At 42.0% G+C, this 13,828-nt stretch overlaps 1 protein-coding gene across 5 annotated transcripts in view; it reads right to left on the reverse strand.

The window, feature by feature from the left end:
* Positions 1 to 13,828, reverse strand: part of LOC308585080 (uncharacterized protein) — a 459,744-nt gene that overhangs the window by 120,018 nt on the left and 325,898 nt on the right. The window lies entirely within an intron of this gene.

The following is a 13,828-nucleotide window of genomic DNA, read 5'->3' on the forward strand; positions in this document are numbered from 1 at the left end:
GAGACAGCAGTTTGAAGCTTAATACCTTTTCTCCAATGATGCTGATGGAATAACTCCAGAGAAGGCAGCCTTTTATTTACATTGAAAGACAGGACCCATCCCAGCCCCAAAGCATTTTGCTGCCTTGAAGAGGGATCATCCAGGATCCCACTGCAGCAGATGCTGCTGGGGTCCTCCTCTCAGATCACACACCACTCCACATCAGCTTCCCTTAAAAACATTGCTATTTGAAGTGATCTATTGGATTGTTTGTGGGCCAGCCCAGTAAAAATAAATCTATCCTGAATTATTTTTCTTATTTACCAAGACTTATGAGAGAGAGAATGAGTGTGGCGAGAGTGATGAGAGAGAGATTGTGTGTGTCTTCCACTCCTCCAATTAGCAAGGAAAGAGCAGCCCTCAATTGGAAATTCCTCTGGGCTAAATAAAGCCGAGTTCCACCTGGTCCTTGCCTCCCTTTGTGTATTCAACATAATTAAGCCATAACAGGAATGTGGAGAGGGCTATTACCAGACCTGCACTCATCTTTGTGGTTTCATACAGTCTCCTACCCAGACCTCCTTTCCAACTTCATTGCTGTTGCCCATATTGATCATTTATTCTAAAGGAAGCCTTGGTTACTCACACAGAGATCCAGGATACCCCAACTTTAATAGGATATTTGCTGAATTCAGATAGATTTCTTTTTTAAAAATTCTGTCACTTTTCTATCCTAGAAAATGTCCTCAAGACACCTCATGCATACCTTTTAATCCACGTTTGCTTTGTTTTAAAAAATCTAAGACACAATTAAACCCAACTGAAAACTATAAAAGAGGACAGAAACAGCAGCAATATATTATCTGGCCAGATCTCTGAAAATGCCCATAACGTAAGAACTAAAAGACCAAGGAAAGCTTGTCTATTGAATTTCCTTCAGTAGGGAGTATGACTGGGAAAGCACTAAAGAAAAGGTGGTGCCCCTGTAACTATCAGCCTGATTTTAGAAAGAAGAAGAAGAAGAAGAAGAAGAAGAAGAGTTTGGATTTGATATCCCGCTTTATCACTACCCGAAGGAGTCTCAAAGCGGCTAACATTCTCCTTTCCCTTCTAAGCAGAGCCAGCCCAAGACATTTTGCTGTCTGAGGAAAAGGACAAGATGGTTCTCCCTCATATACAGAAGCTGACTGGACTGGCAATTGACTCTTATTTTAACACTGGCAATGGAATAGCACCCCCCATGCACCTAACAGCAGCAGGCTAGTTTTTTGGGGGTACATGACAGACTGTGACATACACCACTGATTTCCAGCAGAGGGGAATGACCAGGGAGCTCTGGAAGAATGACCAGGGTACCTCCAATATCTGCCGCCTGAAACAATTGGCTCACTTTACCTAATGGTGAGGTCAGCTCTCTAGCCAATGCATGCTATGGTCTTACGAACTTTCAGCATAATACTGTATTGTGCCCTGCTTTGGAGATAATTTACCCAAGCTTGCATCAAGTTCAGTCACAGTCTTCCCTAGGTCCACCATTCTTCAAGTGTGAGATGGGATTCATATATCTATGGAAAATTTTTCTCTTTTTTTGTCTGATCCACATGTTGCAATGGGATCAGAGTTCCTCTTCTTCTTCTTCTTCTTCTTCTTCTTCTTCTTCTTCTTCTTCTTCTTCTTCTTCTTCTGCGATCACTCGTAGCCAAGTAAGATTGTCTTCCATAAACACAGTTTTAAAAATGAGTCCGTGACTGTGGAGGCCAATTCTGGATCCACATGTACTTCCACAGTGGGGACATTGGTTTCTGGGCAGGAGTTGATCACGGTGTGGATTTGCCAAGCGTGCCTTCCTCCTAGCATGTTTCTCCCTTGTATCCTGAGTTCGAGTGTCTTCAAAGCCCATGACACCTTTGGCAAAGGCTGTTCTCCAACTGGAGCGCTCGCAAGCCAGTATTTCCCAGTTGTCAGTGTTTATATTACCTTTTTTTTTAGATTTGCCTTGAGACAGTCTTTAAACCTCTTTTGTTGACCAACAGCATTACGCTTTCCATTTTTAAGTTCGGAATAGAGTAGTTGCTTTGGAAGACGATCATCAGGCATCCACGCAACATGACCAGTCCAACGAAGTTGATGTTGAAGCATCATTGCTTCAACACTGGTGATCTTTGCTTCTTCCAGTACACTGATATTAGTTCGCCTGTCTTCCCAAGTGATGTGTAAAATTTTTCGGAGATACCATTGATGGAATCTTTCAAGGAGTTGGATCAGAGTACAGTGGTACCTCGGGTTAAGTACTTAATTCGTTCTGGAGGTCCGTACTTAACCTGAAACTGTACTTAACCCAAACCTTTAGCTAATGGGGCCTCCTGCTGCTGCCGGAGCATGATTTCTGTTCTCATCCTGAAGCAAAGTTCTTAACCTGAAGCACTATTTCTGGGTTAGCGGAGTCTGTAACCTGAAGCGTATGTAACCTGAAGCGTATGTAACCCGAGGTACCACTGTACTGGGTAAGTGGTACACTGGATGACTATATTTAAGTTTAATCAGCCAGATAAGCGGAGACTATGATTGGACAGGACACAGTAGATGAGCTGGATGGGAAAATTAATGTCCTACACTCCCCCCAAAGGAAAAGCTTTGCAGCCAGAGGGTGCTCCTGGACCTAGCTTCACTCCTGGAGTCCCAGGCTTAGAGTGACTTTTTCCAGCTTTGAATGATTCACAAATGTACAGTGTATATATTTGGGTTATCTTGAAGATAGTCTAGAAACCACTGCCTCAGGACTGAAGAGCATAATATACTGTGACCATATTATGCCTACTTTGAAGGCACTATCTTATTTACATTTACTTGGGCCTCAGTCCACTGGACTCAATTACTTTGAAGAAATTATTAACAGTTGCAATGAAATTCAGTTTTTTTCTGAATCCAGCTGAAGTAGCTTTGGCTGAACTTTAAAATCCTAAAATACCAAATCCTGAGATAATCAGGAACCAGATTTTGTTTCTTGATCTCAAAACATTCTGCTTCTCCTATCATCCAACTCCTATGATCCAACCTTATCCAGATCTTGGCCTTTTCAGATGTTAGGTTAATTTCCACTATAAGTACTGCAATTGTCATCCTGGAATGCCTTTTTTACAAGGGTCTATTTGTCTTCTTACATTGCTGTTTTGTGAGAGGCAAGTGGAAGACATTTTTAGTTTGCCACATGGTGGGGTTTAGGTTTGTACATTAGTTTTAACTGTTTTCATTTTTCTTTCTTCTTTTAATGGATTGGTTTTATGAAGTTTTATTATATGATACTTAAAAAAACCCACAATTTTCAGAACTACCTAAGCCCACCTGAAAAACAATAAATAAGTACTGCAAATAAAAGAGCCCCAGTAATTGCTAAGGGCAGACTCAATGTTCTCTGTCACTCTTGTGCCTTTCTTTCAGGTTGGGAAGGGAAGTTGGCATAGCTTTCCATAGATACTATTGGTTGTGAAAGAAATCCTAACAGAAATCCACACTTTCCTGGGAAAAAGTCTCAATGGGGCTCAATGGTCCTTTGTCCTGCTGATATGGCTGTTTCATTTGGTCAACAGTCATGATAATTTTAATGTGCAAGACTGCAGTATCTGGTGAACATCTGGTATCTCCTTGGGATTTTCAAACTGATTAAATATGGCAGAGATGAAATTTAGTACAAATATTCCCTGCCATGTAATAACTAGCAACTTTCAGGATTCCTGATGTGTTGAGTCAATCCAGTTGCAATTACTAGGAACACTAATAAATAAGGAATACGTTGGCATTCCGCACAAAGTTGTAGGTCAGATGCATATTCCTGTTCAAAAGGAATACAGTCATACCTCAAGTTGAATGTGCTTCAGGTTGAGCGTGTTCGAGTTGCGCTCCACAGCAACCCGGAAGTAACGGAGCACATTACTTCCGGGTTTTGCCGCTCGCACATGCGCAGACGCTCAAAATGACGTAATGCGCATGCGCAGAAGCGGCTTAACGCGACCGGCGCACACGCATACGCACCGTCATGTCTTGCATTCCATTCGGGATGCAAACAGGGCTCCGGAACAGATCCCGTTCACATCCCGAGGTACCACTGTAGACCAAACAGGAAGGGAGGAGTAGTACAGTGGTGCCTCGCAAGACGAAAAGAATTCGTTCCGCGAGTCTTTTCGTCTTGCGATGTTTTTCGTCTTGCGAAGCACGGTCCGTTGCAACTGCGCCTCTTCAAGCGGCTTTTTAAAAAAAGCGCAAGACGTTTTCGTCTTGCGAAGCAAGCCCATAGGGAAATTCGTCTAGCGAAGCAACGCAAAACCAAAAAACCCTTTCGTCTAGCGAGTTTTTCGTCTTGCGAGGCATTCGTCTTGCGGGGCACCACTGTACTGTATATAAAGGATGTGTACACTTGTAATTTCAGAGCCTTTGTCTATTATCTTTGAGAATTATTGGAGAACAGGTGAGGTCCCAACAGACTGGAGGCAGGCAAATGTTATTCTCATCTTCAAAAAGAGGGGAAAGGAAGACCCAGGTAACTACCGACCGGTGAGTGTGACAGCAATACCAGGAAAGGTCCTATAACAGATAATTCAACAGTCAGTCTCTGAGCATTTAGAAAAGGATGCTGTGATACTAAGATCCAGCACAGGTTTCTCAAAAATAAGTCATGCCAGATCAATCTGATTTCTTTTCTTTTTTCTTTTTGGATGGATTTACAAACTTAGTGGACCAGGGAAGTGTTGTGGACATAGTGTATCTTGATTTTAGTAAGGCTTTTGACAAAGTCCCCCATGATATTCTTGTGAGTAAGCTGGTAAAATGTGGGTTGAATGATGTAACTGTTAGGTGGATTTGTAGCTGGTTGACTGACCGCTCAAAAAGTACTCATTAATGGTTCCTCGTCATCCTGGGGAAAAGTGACAAATGGGGTGCCACAGGGTTCTGTCCTGGGCCTGTAGTTGTCTTTATAAATGACTTAGATGAAGGAATTGAGGGGATGCTCATCAAATTTGCAGATGACCCAAAACTGGGAGGGGTAGTTAATGCCACAGAAGACAGAATCAGAATTCAAAATGAGCTTAACAGATTGGAGAACTGGGTGAAAGCTAACAAAATGAATTTCAATAGGGACAAATGTAAGGTTCTGCACTTAGACAGGAAGAACAAGATGCCCAAATATAGGATGGGGGACACCTGGCTTACTAGCAGTACGTGTGGAAAGGATCTAGGGATCTTGGTGGACCACAAGCTTAATATGAGTTAATAGTGTGATGCAGCAGCAAAAAAAGGCTAATGGTTAAGAGAAGTATAGTGTCCAGATCAAGGGAAGTAATAGCACCACTCTATTCTGCTTTGGTCAGAGCACACTTGGAATACTATGTCCAATTCTGGGCACCACAATTTAAGAAGGATGTTAACAAGCGGCAAGTGTGCAGGAGGGCAAGCAAGATGATCAAGGGTTTGGAAACTAAGCTTTATGAGGAGCGCTTGAAGGAGCTGAGTTTGGTTAGCCTGGAAAAGAGGAGACTGAGAGGAGATATGATAGCCATCTACAAATATCTTAAGGGCTGTCACATGGTGGAGGACACATGCTTGTTTTCTCCTGCTCTGGAGGGTAGGACTTGAACCCATGGCTTCAAGCTGCAAGAAAGGAGATTTGACTAAATGTTCAGAAAAACTTTCTGACAACAAGAGCTGTTCAGCAGTGGAACAGACTCGCAGGAGAGGTGATGGACTCTCCTTCCTTGGAGGTTTTCAAACAGAGGTTGGATGGCCATCTGTCATGGATGCTTTAGCTAAGATTCCTGCATTGCAGGAGGTTGGACAAGATGACCCTCGGTGTCCCTTCCAACTCTACAATTCTATGACTCTATGATAACAAAAGTGGGAGTAGGAATTAGGAGGCTTCACCAAAAGCCAAAAGGATGGGTTATCTCCAAGAGTGGGATTTCAAATTTCACAACACCTTGTACATTATCAATGAAAGATATTTCAGAAGTTTTAAAATATGATATTTAGTTCTCCCTGACTCCAAAGAAGCCCATGGCCCACAAACACTGATAGCAATTGCTTGCATTTCAAGTAGTGTAACATCAACCCAACCAAAGTTCAGCATTCCCACTGAAACATGTAGAGATCCTGTCCCATAAAAATATAATTGCATTGCATTTATCACACTGTGTTAAAGATGGACATTTCTGCTAGCCCAGGAAAATCACCAATACACACTTCAGAGATGCCACAAAAAAGAAGGAGTTCAAGGGGAAGGGTGATTGGGGAGCCTCCTGGGCAGAGGATTCTGAACCCTCAGTCACATTGGCCTTGCTGTTAATATGGCATTGACAGTGCTTTCCAGCACCCAACCCTTCACTCTCCTTCAGTCTTTAAAACACCCTTAAGGAGTATGCTAGGCATTAAAAACAGTCCTGTTTGTTCAGTTAAAAAAGAGCCAGAGAGCAATTCTATCAGCTGATCTCATTAAACCTATGCCAAGCAAGCCCTTTCCAACCTCTGCCCAACAAGTGTATCGGCTTGGCTCAGCATGAACTGGTGTTCCATCAGCTAAGAACCAAACTGGGGAGGTCTATGGCTACACCTAAGTTTTGTAGCTTGCATTAAGGCTGCAGCAGTCATACTGAAGGAGGAAATAGCTATGCAAAAGCAAATTACCAGGGTCCATGAACCCCAATTACCTCATTATGTCCGACAAAACTCTACTATTGCTCGTCTGATATCTTCCAAATTGTCCTTTTTTGTAAAGAAAATCTGGTGGGCTATTACATCACATGCTTCCCTCAAATTATGAGTATCAGCAAAACCCTTCATATAGTCACAGGGACACATCTGAAAACACACACACATGCACACAGTACACACATATAGTACACAACATGTACACAGATCGGTCTTGTTAATAAAAAATATTGTTATATTAATAGACCATGTAGAGAGTTTAATTTGTATCTCTATTAAATTAAACATACGGTGAACAGGGTATAATAGATTTTCTATCATTCAGCTGCCAATGTGGCAACAGAAACCAGTTACTCTTGTCAGTGGTTTGTTTATTGGCTTATTTGAATTAAAATAAAGCTTTGCTTCTGCTGACTGCACATCATTATCTATGAGACCATAATCCTGCTAGCAAATCCTATATCTTCCAGAACTGGCTCTTTTGTTTGGGATTACTGAGAGCTTAGCCTATAACAAAGAGGAATAAGGCATTCCTCTCATCCTCGTAATTAAGTGTGGGGAGTAATTTAGAAACAAACCCAGCAAAGATGTACATTTTGGAGCCGTGTTTCTTAACCGAACCAAGGAATAGGAAAGGCCAAATGCTGATTATGTTGAACATAATGTTTAAGACATTAAAACTTCTGTACGACGGGGATCCTGCTTCTGCTTTTGCTTTTGCTGCCCCTCCTTTCTTAAACCCCCCCATACCTCTAAGGAAGGTATTATGCTTCTCTGCATGACAGATGTGTGCCCCCCCTTTTTTTACTTGAAAGGTACATTATAAAACTTGGGTGGACTTTAATTTATACTCCCTTTCTCTTTAAAAAACATTGTCAGTGCGCAAATTAACAATTTAATGTATATGGCAGGACATATGTTTTAATGTGTCAAATCATATTGCGACTATCTCCAAAGCAAGCACACATTTCAAAGCACTTGCCCAAAGTCTGCTGGGTTAAAACAATGTCCATAATATATTTAGTCACCAACAGTTTCTATCCATGCGGCAAATTCCCAGCAGGAAGATAGCAGAGTATATTTTGTGACAGATCACCAGCAATATTCTGGGGTTACTGCTGTGGATATATCCATCTAGCCTTACCTTGTCGCTCCTTCTTTGTATGTTTTCTTGTAGTTTTTCACAACTATGTTTTGAAAGTAAAAACAGTTTTGATAGTGGAAATATAAAACTTCATTATTTTGTGTAACCCAAGTAAATAAAAAAGCTTTTTAAAAGATAAGTCTCCAACGGCCATTAACACAAATGGGAATTCTGAGGAAGAATCTGAAATGAAACCAGGTCCCAGTGAATTAAAAAGAACTCCACTCCTCAGATTAAAAATGGTTCAGGCCTAGTGGACTTAAGGGAACACTTTTGCCCTGATGACCACTACCCCATCCTAAATTCTGGTGATTCTTGCTTTTCTTCTTTCTGCATGGGACATTAGATCTGCGGGAAGCAGAATACCTCGTTCCCAATGGCTGCCCTGAAGCACTGGAACATCAGCCTAAAAGAGACACATCTAGCAGCCTCCTGACAAATTGCTAAGAGGGCTGTATAAACTTCTATTTTCTGCCAAGCATCATCCTAAAATGTTGCTGATAGTTCTTTTTGTTTTTGTTTTTTGCTATTGGATTAATTGTAGTTTCTTTGCATTTTTATTACATTAATACTGTTTTTATTTATTGCTTGTTTTTAAAAAGATAAACTAACTTGAGGGTTTAAAAAAGCCCCAAAAGTATATACATCTTATTTTAAGAAGAAGAAGAAGAAAGAAAGGGGGGGGGAGAGATTTAGGCAAAGTGACAGTTCAGAACATCTGTTAGCCTTCTGTCTGTGTATCAGCTCGGTGTCATGGAGTGCGCAGCTGTGGGCATTTTCAGCTTCTTTTTTGCTCACATCTGTCACAGTAGTACAGTAATATAGGTAATTAGCAACACCTCGTATAAACCATTTGCTATTTTAATGTTCTGAATAAGTAAAATGAGCATCAGAGCCCTTTAAAGGAAAGGGGGGGAGCAAAGAAAAGGGGAATACACTACGTGGAATGTTTTGGTCTTTTAAAAACGCTAGCTGATAGTTCTGAGTTTTATATATTTAAAAAGTGTTTCTACAAATTAGGATCTGATAAGCTTAGCATGAACAAAATAGCAGCAGAGCGCAAATGTAAAATGTTCTTATGCTCTAACAACTGATTTGCCATAAGTAAAGACAAAGCTAGGAAGGAACTTGACATCTCGAGTTTGCCCGGCGGGAAAGCAGTGGCTAAATTGTATATTTCTCCCTTATTAGAAAACCAAGAGATCTTCAATACCAGGCAATCTTACTGTCATTTGGTCCTCTCTTTGCTCAACCTCTGCAGCCTGGAAAGAAAAGGATCACCTTGCAACAGTGGCTGCGGTCTCTATCCCTACCGGGCAGTGAGGGGGAAAAACCTTAAGTGGGGTAATTACCAGTAGGACATTTCTGAACCAAAGCCAACACTGCTGAAACCTCTGAACAGGTGAAGAAAGAAGGGAGAGGAGAGAACATTCAAACAGACTTTCAAGCTACCTTTTCAGGCCATTTAGCTATCTCAAAAGAGAGTGGCCACAAGTACATCCTGATGATAATATCTAGAGGATAAGGATTGCAAATTGACTGGTGATGTAGAGAGCATTAATTCTCGAGTGTCTAAGAGAGGCATAGAATCTCCAGAGATTTTGAGGATTTCCATATTATTTAAGGGATAGGCAATTCCTGATTTGAAAGCATAAAATATAGATTCCTTAGAGTCATTGTTTTGTTTTTGTATCTTTACAAAACAATGAGATCACAATTTCAGTCACTTGATGTTTCAAGCACTGCTTGCAACACAATCAAGAGGGCCAGGGACTCTCTTTGTTTAGTTTAACATGCATTGTTTAATACAGTGTGCCTCTGAACAACAGTTGCTGGCAAAGAAGAGTATGAGAGAGTTGTTTTCCTCATGTCCTCATGCTTGTGGGCTTCCTGAGAGCACCTGGTTGGCCACTGTGGAAACAGGCTGCAGGACTAGACAGGTCTTTGATTTGATTCAGAAGCCAGGCTCTTATTATATTCTTTACATGGGGAGAAGGGTGTCTATCTCTTAATGAAACAGAAATAGATTTCATTCCCTTAAAATTCTCTCTCTTCTTCCTCCTCTCTCACATGCAATCCAAGAATGAAAAGTCACAAAAAATGGCAAGCGGGGTGGGGATTGGGAAGATAAAATAAATTTGGGTTGTACTCTGTTGGGGACTTTTTCAGCCTATCTGATGTAAGGAACATGCATCCAGGTCTGGCCCCCAGTGCACCCACAAGCCAAAAGGTATGACAGTCAGGCCACCATTGGGCTAGCTGCTTGTGTGACCCAATGTATGGTGTCCATAGAGGGCTCTCTTGCACATAGTATTTCCTTTTCATAGAATTGTAGACTTGGAAGGGAATCCCCACTTGGTGCTAAATTTCAATATTTACTTGCAATATATCCACTGGAAAAACATAATTACATTATATGTTAGTGGTAATTTGTGGGGGAGGGATGTTTTGCATAATTCAGGTTCCATGCAAAGTTTTGTAGAAACCCAGAGACAGGGAAATAAAAAACCGAACTTTAAAACATGAGCCAGAAGTTTGAGACTATCTGCAGTTACGGATGGGAGAGTAGATGAAAGCTATGATGGAGCATTTCATCACGGGGATGAAGCAAAGGGGATATAATGTCATGACCCTGTTATGCAGGGATCCAAAGACCTTCCTAAAAGCTACAGAATATTTACAGGAATTCAAAGCTCAAGGCTGTAAAATTGCCCTTTTAGTCTTTGTTCACGCTCCACTGTGGGGCAGGGCTTCCAGCAGTCATCAGGGCTTCCACCAAGATATAAGGCTTATTTGAGGGCTGCAGCTTGAAACATCATTGGTGCCTTGGAGCTGTCCATTGGCTTGGAGAGCCTGCTTCTGACTGTCAACTTCAGCTCAGCACTGACCGTGGAATACGTGGAATTATGTGGATAAGCACACACTCTACTCATGTAGCTCCTTTCCACAGGAATGAAATTGCAAAAGATGGCATAAAAACAACCCCTACAGTAAGACTGTTGATGTTTATGAGACTATTCGAGTTTAAGTGGTTTCAAGGCTATGCTCTACGTGAGGTTTAAAAGATGAAGGGTTTACATACTCAGTTGGTATATAGTACAGCAACGTTGCTTTGTATGGCTTTGTAGGACTTGGAAATGCCTGTAGCATAAAAAGTGCTACAACCTCTCCCACAACAACTCTATTCAATTCCAGAGATGCCCAATTAAAAAAAACACCCATAAATTTGAGTTGCTCCTTCTCTCCCTCCTTCAACAATAAGCACGGCAGAAAGGTCCATTAACACTCTTGCATACTCTTTTTGAAAGAGACATTGGAATGTTCGGTTAATAGACTGATCTGATTGGCTGAACATTGTTGGGCCTTTTTTATAATTGATACTTTTTTAGCAACTGCACAAAGGTAAGGACTTTAGCCTTGAATACCACCTACTGGCAATATGCCCATAGGGAGAAAACTAGTGCTAAAGGTATTTATTAAAATACGCACTTTAGAATAGTATGCTTTTCAGATCTAGTAATTATGTTACGGAGTGTGTAAAAGGGTGGGTTTTTTTAGTAATCAATGGCACACAGGGGCTCCAAGCGTGTGCGCACACACACACACATGCACACACACACACACACAGAGAGAGAGAGAGAGAGAGAGAGAGAGAGAGAGAGAGAGAGAGAGAGAGATCCCAATGGGACTGATTCATTTCAGCTGGAACACATCCAGACTGGTCCCCTTTTTGGATTTGAAATGAAAATACTTCAAGGCCGCCATTGCGTCACAATCCAATCAAGCCCAAATGTCAAATAAGGGACTGCATACACTATTCTTCTTAGAAAAAAAGACTTCATAGTTTAATAGAAAGAGGGGCTATTGGAATTCTTTGGCACTCCTACAGTACTTATTGCAGAAAGGACAAGAGAAATATGTTGTTGGCAGGAATTAATTTTGCAACAGTCAAAATAGGCAGCAGCTACTGCAGCTGCCCACTGGAGAATCCCAAGTGCTCTCAGCTTTTCACACAATCCCTGGCGATGGCAGCTATTCACAAGCAAGCTAATAGTTTAACCCCTTGTATGCCTTCGACTCACACGAAAGAGAAGGCAAAACAGGTCAGGGAAGAAACAGAGTGCCTTTTGAATAAGGGCACAATCCACTGGGAAGTTCATCTGTGTAAGCCCCTCTGCAATGAATGGGAGTTGCACAAGAGCTCTTGCACTGAGTAGTACTCTTGCATAGCTCCCACTCCCACATGAGAACTTCCCAAGAGACTAAGTGCTGTGCCTGTAAGGGAGCGTGCGGTGCTCCCTTTCTTGCTTTCTTGGGTTAGGGTCTTAGAACAGAAACGAGTGGAAGGAAAAAAGGAGCATCCTGTCGCATAGTATTTTACTCATCTCTCCATTCTGTGTGTTCTCCAACACACACACACACACACACACACACACACACACACACACACACTTTGCAAGTACCTCAGCTATTGAGGGTTTCATGTGGAGGAAAGCACCATTAGGAAATGAATGCGTGGACATACATACACACTGACAAAATTGTTTCTCAATTTGTTCTAAGTCACAGATTTCTGATTTTTGCTCCTTGCAAAACAGAAAGGGAGAGAGAATATGATAAGAGTCAGCTGCAGCTTATGAGAAGTAATGCCAATTTCTTGGTAAGGTGTTTATTCAAATTCATAGGTAAATCTAACCAATCTGTTTACAAACTGGAGTCTTGCATCAGCTCCAGCCTGCACAGTTCCAGTTGACCATGTGGAGGCTGTGAGACTGGATCAAAGAGAGAAGACAGAGAGAGAAGGCAATAGCCAAAGGCCATGGCATCATTCAAGAACACCAACAGTCAGTAAATATACAGTAAAACCACAGCCAAATCTACTAAAATTCTTTGTTACATAGAATAAAAGGTAGTTCTCATATAAAATGTAAAAATTAAATCTCCAAATCTCTTTTGAAGTTGACCACTAGTTTACCTAATCATTTCACCCTAATCTTCCTAGCATGGGACGTGGGTGGCACTGTGGTCTAAACCACTGAGCCTAGGGCTTGCCGATTGGAAGGTCGGCGGTTTGAATCCCCGCGACGGGGTGAGCTCCTGTTGCTCGGTCCTAGCTCCTGCCAACCTAGCAGTTCGAAAGCACATCAAAGTGCAAGTAGATAAATAGGTACCGCTCTGGCAGGAAGGTAAACAGTGTTTCCAAGCGCTGCTCTGGTTTCACCAGAAGCAGCTTAGTCATGCTGGCCACATGACCCAGAAAAACTGCGGACAAACGTTGGCTTCCTCGGCCAGTAAAGTGAGATGAGTGCCGCAACCCCAGAGTCGTTCGCGACTGGACTTAACTGTCATGGCTCCTTTACCTTTTTTAATCTTCCTAGCTGCCAAGGTATAAAGCTACTTTATAAGTTACAAAGTAATAGGCACCGCTCAGCAGCCATTTCCCCCTCTCCACCCTGGTTAAATTGCTTTCATTCCCAAACAGAGGTTTTGTGAATTGATTTATTGGGTCTGTTTATAGTGGACATTGCAGTAACAACAACAGCAACAATTTATACCCCGCCCAACAACAACAATTTATACCCCAACCATCCGGCTGGGTTTCCCCAGCGACTCTGGGCAGCTGCCAACAGATTAAAAACCGAATAAAACATTACACATTAAAAACTTCCCTAAACAGGGCTGCCTTCAGATGTCTTCTAAAAGTCAGATAGTTGTTTATTTCCTTGACATCTGATGGGAGGGTGTTCCACAGGGTGGGCACCACCACCGAGAAGACCCTCTGCCTGGTTCCCTGTAACCTCACTTCTCGCAGAGCGGGAACCGCCAGAAGGCCCTTGGAGCTGGATCTCAGTGTCCGGGCTGAACGATGGGGGTGGAGACTCTCCTTCAGGTATACTGGGCCGAGGCTGTTTATTGTCTCCCAAGACAGATGGATGCCAACAACTACAGAACCCAAACCATCCCGGTAGTTTGTAAGCTTCCTATGGAACTAAGCGACATCAGAATCCT

The sequence above is a fragment of the Podarcis bocagei genome, assembly GCF_964188305.1.
Source record: "Podarcis bocagei genome assembly, chromosome: 4".
Taxonomy (NCBI): Eukaryota; Metazoa; Chordata; class Lepidosauria; order Squamata; family Lacertidae; genus Podarcis; species Podarcis bocagei.